The sequence below is a fragment of the Salmo salar genome, chromosome ssa14, assembly GCF_905237065.1.
Source record: "Salmo salar chromosome ssa14, Ssal_v3.1, whole genome shotgun sequence".
Classification (NCBI taxonomy): Eukaryota; Metazoa; Chordata; class Actinopteri; order Salmoniformes; family Salmonidae; genus Salmo; species Salmo salar.
Genome location: NC_059455.1, coordinates 55,214,373 through 55,226,095, shown reverse-complemented (window position 1 = coordinate 55,226,095; position 11,723 = coordinate 55,214,373). Strand labels below are relative to the sequence as shown.

The window sequence follows — 11,723 nt, the reverse complement described above, 5'->3', positions numbered from 1 at the left end:
GGATTCTACACGCCCCTTCCTCCAACTACAGCCATATCTCTCCACAGTGATGGCAAATATGCACTTCATGAACAGGGTGTGTTTTTTTTTTTGGGCGGCTGAATGTATTATATCAAAGTTCAAATGTATTCTTGTTTATTGTTGTATATAAATATTGTCGCTAGATTGTTTCTTACTATTGGACGTACCAGAGGTGATATGTGGTTGCCTGACAACCACCATCCATGTTGGCCCTGGGAAACATATAATCCTCATAGGAATAAATGGTATGTGCAATATCTACAAGAACCAAACAGTGATGTAACAATGCAATGTAAAACAACATTAATTTAACAACATTTTTTTCCTGAAGGTCGCTACAATGTCACAGTGCCTGTGCTGACCTGCACAACCTGTCTCAGCACCTGGACAGCAAACTTGGCAGATCTGATAAAGAATGGGTACTGGCCTAACACTGTCAACTGTGACACCATATACCAGGTAGATCTGTTCAGCTCTTTTGAGGAGCTGAAAGTGTCAGCCCCAGGAATGTCCCGTCTGGCGTTTATGCGGATTTGGAGTAGCGAACTGACTTCTTTGGCAGGGTAACAATAAATTATACTCAGCTTTACCAATGTAGGTTAACAATATTGTCACATCCTGACCAGCAGAGGGAGTAGTGGTGTAGTATTTCCGTCAGGACGTGGCAGAAGAAGTCTGTATGTGTTGTCTAGTATGTCTGTTTCTGTGTTAGTCTTGTGACTCCTGATCAGGAACAGCTGGGGATCGTTGTTCCTGATTGGGAGTCATATATTTAGGAGAATGTTTGTCACTTGGGTTTGTGGGTGGTTGTGCTAACACTGCTAGTCCTTTTGTTTGTAGTAAGCCTGTTAGCATGTCGTGAGTTTCATGGTTTCCTGTGTATACTTTGCTTTAATTTACTATTCTTTACATTAAAAGATGAGTATCCACATTCCGCCTGCAGTTTGGTCCATTCAACACGGCTTCAACAATTATGACAAATATGTTAAAGTTATGTTACACAAAGCATTGTATCAAAATGTATTTTCAGTTCTACAACTACGTTAAAACTGCAGGTCTCTTGCTACAGTATGTGTTAGCCTCCTGCACCACTGTCCTGCCATGCGCCCTTATCTGTGCCCCTCTTACATCCAATATTTCCTGCTCTTTACAACATAAGTACTCGTCCTACTTTTGCATTGGCTTTCACCTGCTTTGCTGTCAGCACTAGCCCTGCTTTAACTCAAATCCAGTCAGCCATAGTGAATTATAGTATGTTTTGTTTATACTGTTGTAAGTTATTTCATATATTTTCTATATGTGTTTTTCCCTTACCAGAACGGAATGATCTGTGGGGACACTTTTCAAAAAAGCTTCTTTGAGTGGCTCTGAAATTGATCAGGTCTGTGATATACAGTACTTTGCCTGCCCAGCCTGTTCCCCGGCATGCTTGCAGTGTCAGTGGACGGGAACAAGAATCTGTATCGATTCAAAAAAGGGTATATAAAACTATTCATAATTTATCAAATAACACCGTACTCTATATCATTTAAACAATCCAAACAAGGTTTGCCTTTTCTTTGTCCAGTGTGAACGTTTTCAAATGCAGTTGAATACTTTTTTTAGCTTAAATGTTTTGAGTTTGTAATGAAATGAATTATCAACATTGTCAAGTGTCCCACAATCAGTTACTGAGGTTGATTGCTATTTCATATGTAATATATTTAATGTATTTCACGTATCCTTTCAAGGACTGATGACAAAGGATTCTTTGATGGCGTATTTATCTGCAAGTGTAACCGATGTGAAATGGCTAGCTAGTTAGTGGTGGTGCGAGCTAATAGCGTTTCAATCGGTGACGTCACTCGCCCTGAGACCTTGAAGTAGTTGTTCCCCTTGCTCTGCAAGGGCTGCGGCTGTTGTGGCGCGATGGGTAATGATGCTTTGAGGGTGGCTGTTGTCTATGTGTGCAGAGGGTCCCTGGTTCGAGCCCAGGTAGGGGCGATGAGAGGGACAAGGATGAGTCTGACTTTGTGAATTATGTTCATACAAAGACTAAACATGTATGTTTCCTGTGTATCTTCTAACCTGTGAAATAGGACTGGCCTCGGGCCATCAGACTCGTTATACGCTATTCCAATAACATTTTGGAGAGATGGTAATCCTCTCTCTTCAAGTCCAGGGTCGTTACACCACTCCCTCTGTTCAGAAATGCAACACACTTTACAAGTGCTTGTTTTTTACAGTCAATCTCCAACTTCTGATCTCCATTGTAGCGAACACAGGGGGTAGCCCTCAGCTAGATTTTAAAAACCTAACCACTGTCCCATTAACACTTCCCCCCCAAAACATTTTTTCTACCTATACTCTTCTACCTCCTTGTCTAGGGTTATGGAAAAGGGGTATGTGGAGCATCCCAGTGAACAGCAGCTAAAGAGTCGTCAAGGAAAACAAACAACAAACTTGATGAAGAGGGACTTGAAGTTGCCGTCTGCCGCCACGGAATCCTTCTAAGGAGCCTCAACATGATGCGTGGAGGGATCTTGCGTACCCATTGTTCTTGCAGAAGGAATTGTCTGGCAGCAGGAACATACAATTCATGTGTACGGATGTGATCTGCAAATTTTGGCCATACCTGACCAAAGTTGCCCTTCATTGTCCAGAGCTCGCCACTCTTCTAGACATGAAGCCACTTCTTTCCGTCATGCATGCAAAGGCACATCGTTTGAAATGCGAGGTAAGTTTTTTTATTAAACTGTTCAAAGAGAATTTCCAGCTTAGGTCATTTACAAGGCTTCCAATTTAGATGTTTGTTATTCACATAATTGCAATTTTAAGTCTATTTTTTTATGTAAATTAAGATTAAGAGGGGAGGATGGAATCAGTAAGGAGCTGGCACAACTCTGGGGGAGGAAGTGGAACAAGGGAACAGCTTCTTGTCGAGGGCTGCAATCTGTTCCAAACAAATGTCCAAAGGAGGTAAACAATTTGTTTAAGGTTGTTCTATTCAGCTATGTTAATACTTATCTGGAATAAGGAGTTATATTTGGCTTTTCTAGCAAGAACAGACATGCTATCCATCCAGGCCATGGGTGGAACAGAAGGAAGAAAAACAACCTGCACAGAGTATTGTCCAGAAGATACTTGAATGTGTATTGTGTGGATCAATGCATATATTTTAGAAGTATTCTATCTATGCATTTCATTTATTTTAAAACAATTAATTATTCTGTTTTGTTTTTGTCATAATTCTCAGACAACAGCAAAAATCCAGGAGGAGACCCAGACTCTCGAAAAGTTTAAAACTTCTCTAGGGCCGGCGGGACGAAATCGTCCCACCTACGTAACAGCCAGTGGAATCCTGTGGCGCGTTATTCAAATACCTTAGAAATGCTATTACTTCAATTTCTCAAACATATGACTATTTTACACAATTTTAAAGACAAGACTCTCGTTAATCTAACCACACTGTCCGATTTCAAAAAGGCTTTACAACGAAAGCAAAACATTAGATTATGTCAGCAGAGTACCCAGCCAGAAATAATCAGACACCCATTTTTCAAGCTAGCATATAATGTCACAAAAACCCAGAAGACAGCTAAATGCAGCACTAACCTTTGATGATCTTCATCAGATGACACACCTAGGGCATTATGTTATACAATACATGCATGTTTTGTTCAATCAAGTTCATATTTATATCAAAAACCAGCTTTTTACATTAGCATGTGACGTTCAGAACTAGCATACCCCCCGCAAACTTCCGGTGAATTTACTAAAAATGTACTAAATTCCTCACGATAAACATTCACAAAAAGCATAACAATTATTTTAAGAATTATAGATACAGAACTCCTCTATGCACTCGATATGTCCGATTTTAAAATAGCTTTTCGGTGAAAGCACATTTTGCAATATTCTAAGTAGATAGCCCGGCATCACAGGGCTAGCTATTTAGACACCCAGCAAGTTTAGCACTCACCAAAATCAGATTTACTATAAGAAAAATGTTATTACCTTTGGTGTTCTTCGTCAGAATGCACTCCCAGGACTTCTACTTCAATAACAAATGTTGGTTTGGTCCCAAATAATCCATAGTTATATCCAAACAGCGGCGTTTTGTTCGTGCGTTCAAGACACTATCCGAATGGTAAAGAAGGGTGACGCGCACAACGCATTTCGTGACAAAAAAATTCGAAATATTCCATTACCGTACTTCGAAGCATGTGAACCGCTGTTTAAAATCAATTTTTATGCCATTTTTCTCGTAAAAAAGCGATAATATTCTGACCGGGAATCTGCGTTTAGGTAAAAACACGAAAGAAAATAAAGCATGGAGTCGACTCGTGCACGCGCCTAAGCCCATTGTCCTCTGATCGGCCACTTGCCAAAAGCGATAATGTGTTTCAGCCTGGGGCTGCCTCGATATCATTCAGCTTTTTCCCGGGCACTGAGAGCCTATGGGAGCCGTAGGAAGTGTCACGTTACAGCAAAGATCCTCAGTCTTCAATAAACAGAGACAAGAAGAACAAGATCTTGTCAGAGAGGGCACTTCCTGTAAGGAATCTTCTCAGGTTTTTGCCTGCCATATGAGTTCTGTTTTACTCACAGACACCATTCAAACAGTTTTAGAAACTTTAGGGTATTTTCTATCCAAAGCCAATAATTATATGCATATTCTAGTTACTGGGTAGGAGTAGTAACCAGATTAAATCGGGTACGTTTTTTATCCGGCCGTGTCAATACTGCCCCCTACCCCCAACAGGTTAAGAATGATTTGGGTGTAGGCAATGAGACTGTGTACAACGGAAGTTCAGCAATGGGCTAATGCAGGTAAATGAATACAAAAAATAAATCATCCTAAATGTAACTATCCTGGACTGTCACCTTGACATAGTGGAGAGGCTTGCTTACTCCAATGACCCAGATAGCTAACCCTTAGAGGGTGTATTCCACCGGCAGGTGCAATCAAGCCGGACAGGTGGAAGGGTAGGAGGCAGACAAAACATTCCCTGGTTCTCCAGGTTGGGGCTCTCTCACCCCCCACATAACAAATAATTTGTTACAGAAACCTTCACAGGCCCTATGTTCCTCCAGGAAGTGAGTGCAACTTCTCTCCGTTGGAGATACGTTGTTAATTTATTGATTTATTGTATTTCAGAGGAAACAAATGAGAACATGGATGGACCCCAGGTACTAAAGAGAACAACTGAAGTCCTTTTTCTTAGCATCAAACAAAGGAAACAGAACCTCTACCGTCAGACAGGTTTGTTAAATTTCATGAATATTGAATTGCACACACTTCATTTCTCTTTCATTTCAAAGCCATGCAATTTAACAAATAATTCCATTCTCCTTTTGTTTTGATGACAGATGGATGCAAGAAAAGACACCCTCTGCTCAGAAAGATATTGGAAGAAAAGGCCAAATTGACAGCTGCCATAGAGGAGTACAACACCCTTGTACCAGATTCAGCAATACCATCTGCAGATGAGATCCTTTCCGCAGACCTTCATGCATAGCCTTGGGAGCTGCATGGACAAAGTAAGTAGTATGTTTGTGTGTCACAATAACTATGTTTCTGTTTTGCTATCTGTGTTTGTTCAGTTGCGCAAACAGACAGCACCGCCAAAGTTACAAATCCACATTGTATTCTTATGAATTTACAGCTGACCTACTCACAAAGAAAATAGCCTTTGACCGGGTGATGCTCCTGAGACGGCTGAAGGAGGAGGAGTTAATTGTCCTAAAGGAAGTCAAGCAGCACTGGGAAAACCTAAAGAGGAAATCAGAGAATGTGCAAGACCTTGCTTCACATGTGGCACTTGACCTAAGCAGGTAAAGTAGGGGAACTTTCATTAATATGTACAATTGATGATGGCACCCTGTAATTGCTATTGTTTTTAAGGAATACTTCATTGTATTTACCCTACACATTATGATTGTTGGCGTTAGGCTGGCAATTGAATCAGTCGGAAGCTGGGAGCAGTGGTCTCTTCTCCATGCTTCAGAGTAGAGTCAGCAGCCTCAGAAGACACCAGGACTCTGTCAAACTGATATACAGCAAAGTTATGGGCCAAGACACCTCCCTCCTAGAAAATAACTTCATAGATGACCTCCTGGAAGAGGACCGAGATGACATCTATGACAGCATCCACTACAGCTCTGATGACGAGGAATCTATCACAGACTGAAGGTGTTCATTTTGGTGGGTGCAGTTTGCACTGGGTGAAAAGTGGATCCATTTGTTTTGCATATGTGCTTTATCTGCCTTCCTAAGGAAAAATAGTTTGAACATTTTATGGAAAATAAACTTTTATGTTTCTTCCTTGTTGACAATGTGATCATGTGGCACAGATTTGAGAAGGGCGCTCGTCTGTTACTGCTTTTGCCCGGTTACATGACCAGGCCCGATGCACCCCTTTAAATGGCCAATTTGCAGTTGCAACATCCACTTTTAGATTCTTGAAGAATATAATTTATAAATACCTCATGAACATGGTTCAACTGCCGTACCCCATCAGGGGCCTGTTGCACAAAAGTAGAATTAAGACATCCGGGATAAATGACTCAGCTGAGCTCAATGAAGCCAAAACATGTGCGTCCAGGCTTAATTGGTTGCACAAAGACCAAGCCAGGATGAGCAGACACGGATTCATTAAGCCAGGTGAAACCAATCCTGGATAGGTGCGCGCTCACGGCTCACTCAAATAGACCCCGCCACAGATCACAGATTAACTGATTTACCATGGCAACTAGAGCCGCGTACTTTTCCCCGTCGGAAGCACAAATCCTCATGGAGGCATACGAGGAGGTAAAATATATAATTAAGAAGAAAGGCAACACCGCCACAGTGATAAAGCAAAGAGAAAAAGCGTGGCAAAGTATTGCAGACCGCCTGAATGCGTAAGTAGTGCACAATTACACAGTCACCGCTCCGCTGAAACATCACAATTACAATTCAAATATTTAATTCACATCTCCAAAAATGCAGTTGTACTGTAATTATGAAACGGTTAAATTTTTAATTGAAATGCACTGCAGATATGAGTGAAATTGTGTAAAGTAACTCCATCACACTGTATAAAGCTATGATAGATTTTTTGATATTTTTACTGAAAACAAGACAAAAATACCAAGTAATTTTTTGCAGTGTGACTCCATTAAATGTGTGTGTGTGTGTGTGTGTGTGTGTGTAGATTAAACATGAACGGGCCAAAACGGACATGGCAGCAGGTCAAAATCAAATACAAGAACATTCTGCAGAATGGTATGGTCCCTGACTAATATTTAACAAAGCACAAGCATATATTGTACCCAGAAGGTGCCTGCTCACACATTGTCTGTACTGTTTTAGCAGTGAAAAAGAATACCCACAGACAAGGCACGGGTGGTGGGTCACCAAAGGCTGACCTTACCCCAGCAGAGGACATGGCCTTGGAGCTAAATAAAGGCAGGCCCGTCTTAGAGGGGATCCCTGGGGGGAAAGAGACGAGCATAGGTTCCTCCCAAGATGCCACCCGCTTCATTCAAGGTATGTCCTTCCATCTCTACATGGGATACAACCACATTCATATTGAATCAATTTGGACTGTCTGACTTTGGTTTACCTATTGCCTTGCAGTGTCTGGCAGCACTGTGTTCCTGTTAGAGCCACCAGCACAAGCACCAGACGATGCTGATCCAGTGAGTACTCCATCAAAGGCATACTGTAGGCCTGGCATGTCTTGTCTACTAGCTTCAATATGAATCCGATTAAATGTGATAGGGTGAAGGCCCCAGTGCAGCAGCAACAGCACATGATGGAGACGATGATGAGGAGGAGACCATCTCTCTGGATTCCAGAAGGCATGAGGTATCATGTTAAGACTGTGAAAGTACTATTTACTCTACAATGGTGAGGAGTCCTCATCAAAATCAAAAAATCTAATTTCTTTTACAGGACCCAGATGCTATACAGTGGGAAAACCAGCCTGGCAACATAGTGCGTATTAATAAAAGGACACCACATCCTGCCAAATTCCAGCTGCGCTAATTGTATTGTGTTCACAGAGCTCACAAGCTATCAGAAAGTTGTATGGCAACCACCTCCGGCGCCAAATAGAACTGGCAGACATAGACATTCAGTACAAGAAGAAAAAGATGGAAAATCTTGCACTGGAGTCCGAAATAAAAAAGAGGACAATTAGGAAACTGGACCTTGAAATAAAAAAACTTGAGAGGGAGGTGAGATATGCCTTCAATGTACACTGTATGCTAACTGTAACACAAATGTATTAATCATTATTTTTCTTTCCTCCCCCAGCTCCAAGAAGATGACACAGCTCAAAATAAAAATTAGGTATATTCTCGTAAAGTCAAGTGAGCCATGACATATGAGCTCTTATTGTGAGCACACAGGACGGTGGCATCTTTCTAAGGTTTTTTTTATTTTCCCAGCAATCAGTACAACCAAGTCATCGTTATAAGGCATCGCCCTCTTTTGCCCACCCCCCAGCACCAGGTGTGGCCACTAGCCTATATGAAGGCCCAAAATTGTGTGTTCCTTTCTGCTCTGACAATGGCATGCCCATTCGTGCGAGATGTGGTGGATGAAGAAGCACTTGTGCTGAGGAGAGCCTTCAGGCGAGAAAGGGTCTTCAGGGACCGGTTGGACCCACTGGCCTTCCCTGATGACCATCTATATGAAAGATACAGGTTTTCTGCAGATGGCATCAGGTATCTATGCAGACTACTGGGTCCCAGGATTAAGCACCGCACTGCACGGAGCCATGCACTGAGTGTGGAGCAAATGGTTTGTGTGGCCTTGCGCTTTTTTTCTAGTGGAGCCTTCCTGTACTCAGTGGGGGATGCAGAACAGCTGAACAAGGCCACAATTTGCCGCACAATAAGGAGTGTGTGTCTGGCTATCAAAGCATTAGCAGATGTCTTCATCTCCTTCCCTGGCCACAGAAGACTCTGTGACATCAAAGAGGAGTTCTATAGGATTGCAGGTAAGAGGATCTACAAATTACAGGACAACTGTTAACACATAGTAGGATACTCATTACTTTGTGTGACAGGTTTCCCCAATGTCATTGGTGCAGTGGACTGCACACACATAAGGATAAAAGCCCCCTCAGGTGCCCATGAGGCCGATTTTGTGAATAGGAAATCCTTTCACAGCATTAATGTTCAGGTGAACATAACTTTTTGATATTGTCCATTGACGAACACTCTGCATTGCCAGTGATGTGCATTGATTGGTGTAATATTCCTCATCTTATGATTTCAGATGGTCTGCAATGCTGACTGTGTGATCAGCAATGTTGTGGCAAAATGGCCTGGCTCAGTCCATGACTCCAGAATCTTTCGGGCCTCTGAAATCTATCAGTGCCTATCACAAGGTAAGCCACACAACCCCTATTTATAACCATCATGGCTGTGTCAAGAATATCACTGTGTTTATGAGGTAGTAATGATGAGATTTTGTGTTGACAGGTGAATTCTCTGGTGTGCTGCTGGGAGACAGGGGGTATGGCTGCCAGCCTTTTCTCCTGACACCTTTCACAGACCCCCAGGAAGCACAGCAGGCCTACAACCATGCCCATGCCAGGACCAGGGCCAGAGTTGAAATGACCTTTGGCCTCCTGAAGGCACGCTTTCACTGCCTTCACAAATTAAGGGTCAGCCCTGTTAGGGCATGTGATATTACTGTGGCTTGTGCTGTCCTCCACAATGTGGCCTGCCTGAGGAAGGAGAGGGCCCCCAGAGTGCCACCAGCCATGGACTGGGACAATCCGGCAATCTTCCCTGATGACGACAGTGGTCGGCTGCTGAGGGACCAATATGTGTTGAATTATTTTAGTTAGTATGTGTGCTTTCAATTTTGGTTAAATATGTCCTGCGGTGGCAGAGGAATTGGGTTTTTTTTGGGTTCGTTTTTTACGAATTTGGCCTCTTATGATGTTTGTGCGGTATACTGTGTGTAATACAAGGCTGCAGGGAGGCTACTGCATCCATTCATTTGTCTGTTCAGTTGATGTGTATGGATTTGTCCTGCATTTATTTTAGTGTGCAGACATGCAGGGTGTGTTATATACAGACCTTTGAATGTGTATGTATCATTTTGTATAATATGCTTGGATTCTGTGCTTTCCATCTTGTAGTCACTGTGACTTCAGTTTCGAAAGGAGCTGATGGTTTACCTGCTTTGTTTTGTCCTTATTCAATAAAGGAACATAATGTTACACATTGTGTTTTTATATTCATATGGAATGTGTATTTGTTTATATGACAGAGTACTAGGGCCACACTGAAGAAAAAGGATAAAGTCATAAATTTATGAGGCTGGTTCTTTCTGCAGAAAAGCTACATATTGTTTTTACAGTTTTGATACTTATGACAATGTGATACTTAATATTCTGGCACATCAGCATGTCTTTGTTTATGAAACCATACTGAAGTACAATTTCACGAAATGCCCCACATCTGTCATTTTAACAACTGTCCTCCTTTAAAACAACCGGTTACAATATTATTACTTGTGTTTTTTTCCCCTCTGTGGCCCTAATATTCTATCATTTTATATATAGCCTTATAGTCTATGGGAAACTGTAAATTATCTAATGATAGCAACATAATCTAAAAATTATTTTTTATCCAAAATCATTGAAATTAATGATCACAAACGTTTAAATAATGACAGTGGGTCTAGTTATGTGATAACAATGTATAGTGAGCAGTGAAATAACTATTGGTTTCCATTTGTGGTGACTGCTGACTGACATTAGGGATGAGATTAAATAGATCCTGGAATTTAGCCTGGTCTGGAGCAGGCTAGCTCCACAGAATAAATCTCCATGGTAATTTATACCATAACATATCCTCCTGCCCCCTATCCATCTTTAGTGCAACCGGATTACGGATCAATTGAGCCAGGATCACCAAGATATCCTGGCTTAATCCCTTATCCTAGTTTTGTGCAACAGGCCCCAGATCCCAAAATATATATTTTTTTTACTCCAATGTTTGTAAACAAAATAAATGTAAACATACACAAGCATGTGTCAAACACATTCCACGGGTGAGCCGATTGTCTGCGAGTTTTCGCTCCTCCCATGATTGGTGAATTAAGGTCACTAATTAGTAAGGAACTCCCCTCACCTGGTTGTCTAGGTCTTAATTGAAAGGAAAAAACAAAAGCCAGCATACACTAGGCTCTCCATGGAATGAGATTGACACCACTGGACTATAGCCTGGAAACATGGTTTAAACTATGGTTACATTTCTCCAGCCCCATCCCTCTGCTTTTTACAGAACCATTGGCGGGGAGAACGATTTATTGTTTCACCTGGTGATTTCCGATTTAAACATTGTTAGTCTGTAATGTACTGTGCTTGTGTGTGCTTATTAGTTTAGTTAATAAAAAACTAAAAAAGGTTATCCTTGTCTTCAAGTAATCATTTGCATCCCGATGGAGCTACATCAGTACATTAGTCATGGGCTTTTAAGTCAATGATTCCTTATGTATGTATGAGATGTACAAATGCTTAACTAGTACTGAGTACTTTGACCAGTTACTTCTTTACTCTCAATTCGTTTTCGAGAGGGCAACTTTACTTGTACTTGAGTACAAGAACTGACTCTCCCATCTGCTGCAGATGAAACAGGTTAGTTGAAAAAAAGTGTTGCCTAGAATCTACAGGCACTCGCAATGAATCATCAAAAGTATGGACATATAA

The 11,723-nt window shown here is 41.5% G+C and overlaps 2 long non-coding RNA genes across 2 annotated transcripts; both read left to right on the top strand.

Moving 5' to 3' along the window:
• The first annotated feature begins 1,213 nt into the window (after nucleotides 1–1,213).
• LOC106569788 (uncharacterized) lies at nucleotides 1,214–3,087 on the top strand. The gene is made up of 3 exons (XR_001320557.2): nucleotides 1,214–1,499; nucleotides 2,388–2,737; nucleotides 3,060–3,087. It is a non-coding gene; the product is annotated as an uncharacterized lncRNA (long non-coding RNA).
• Nucleotides 3,088–5,397: 2,310 nt separating this feature from the next.
• On the top strand, nucleotides 5,398–6,591 carry LOC106569789 (uncharacterized). The gene is made up of 3 exons (XR_001320558.2): nucleotides 5,398–5,544; nucleotides 5,670–5,838; nucleotides 5,956–6,591. It is a non-coding gene; the product is annotated as an uncharacterized lncRNA (long non-coding RNA).
• Nucleotides 6,592–11,723: the final 5,132 nt, after the last annotated feature.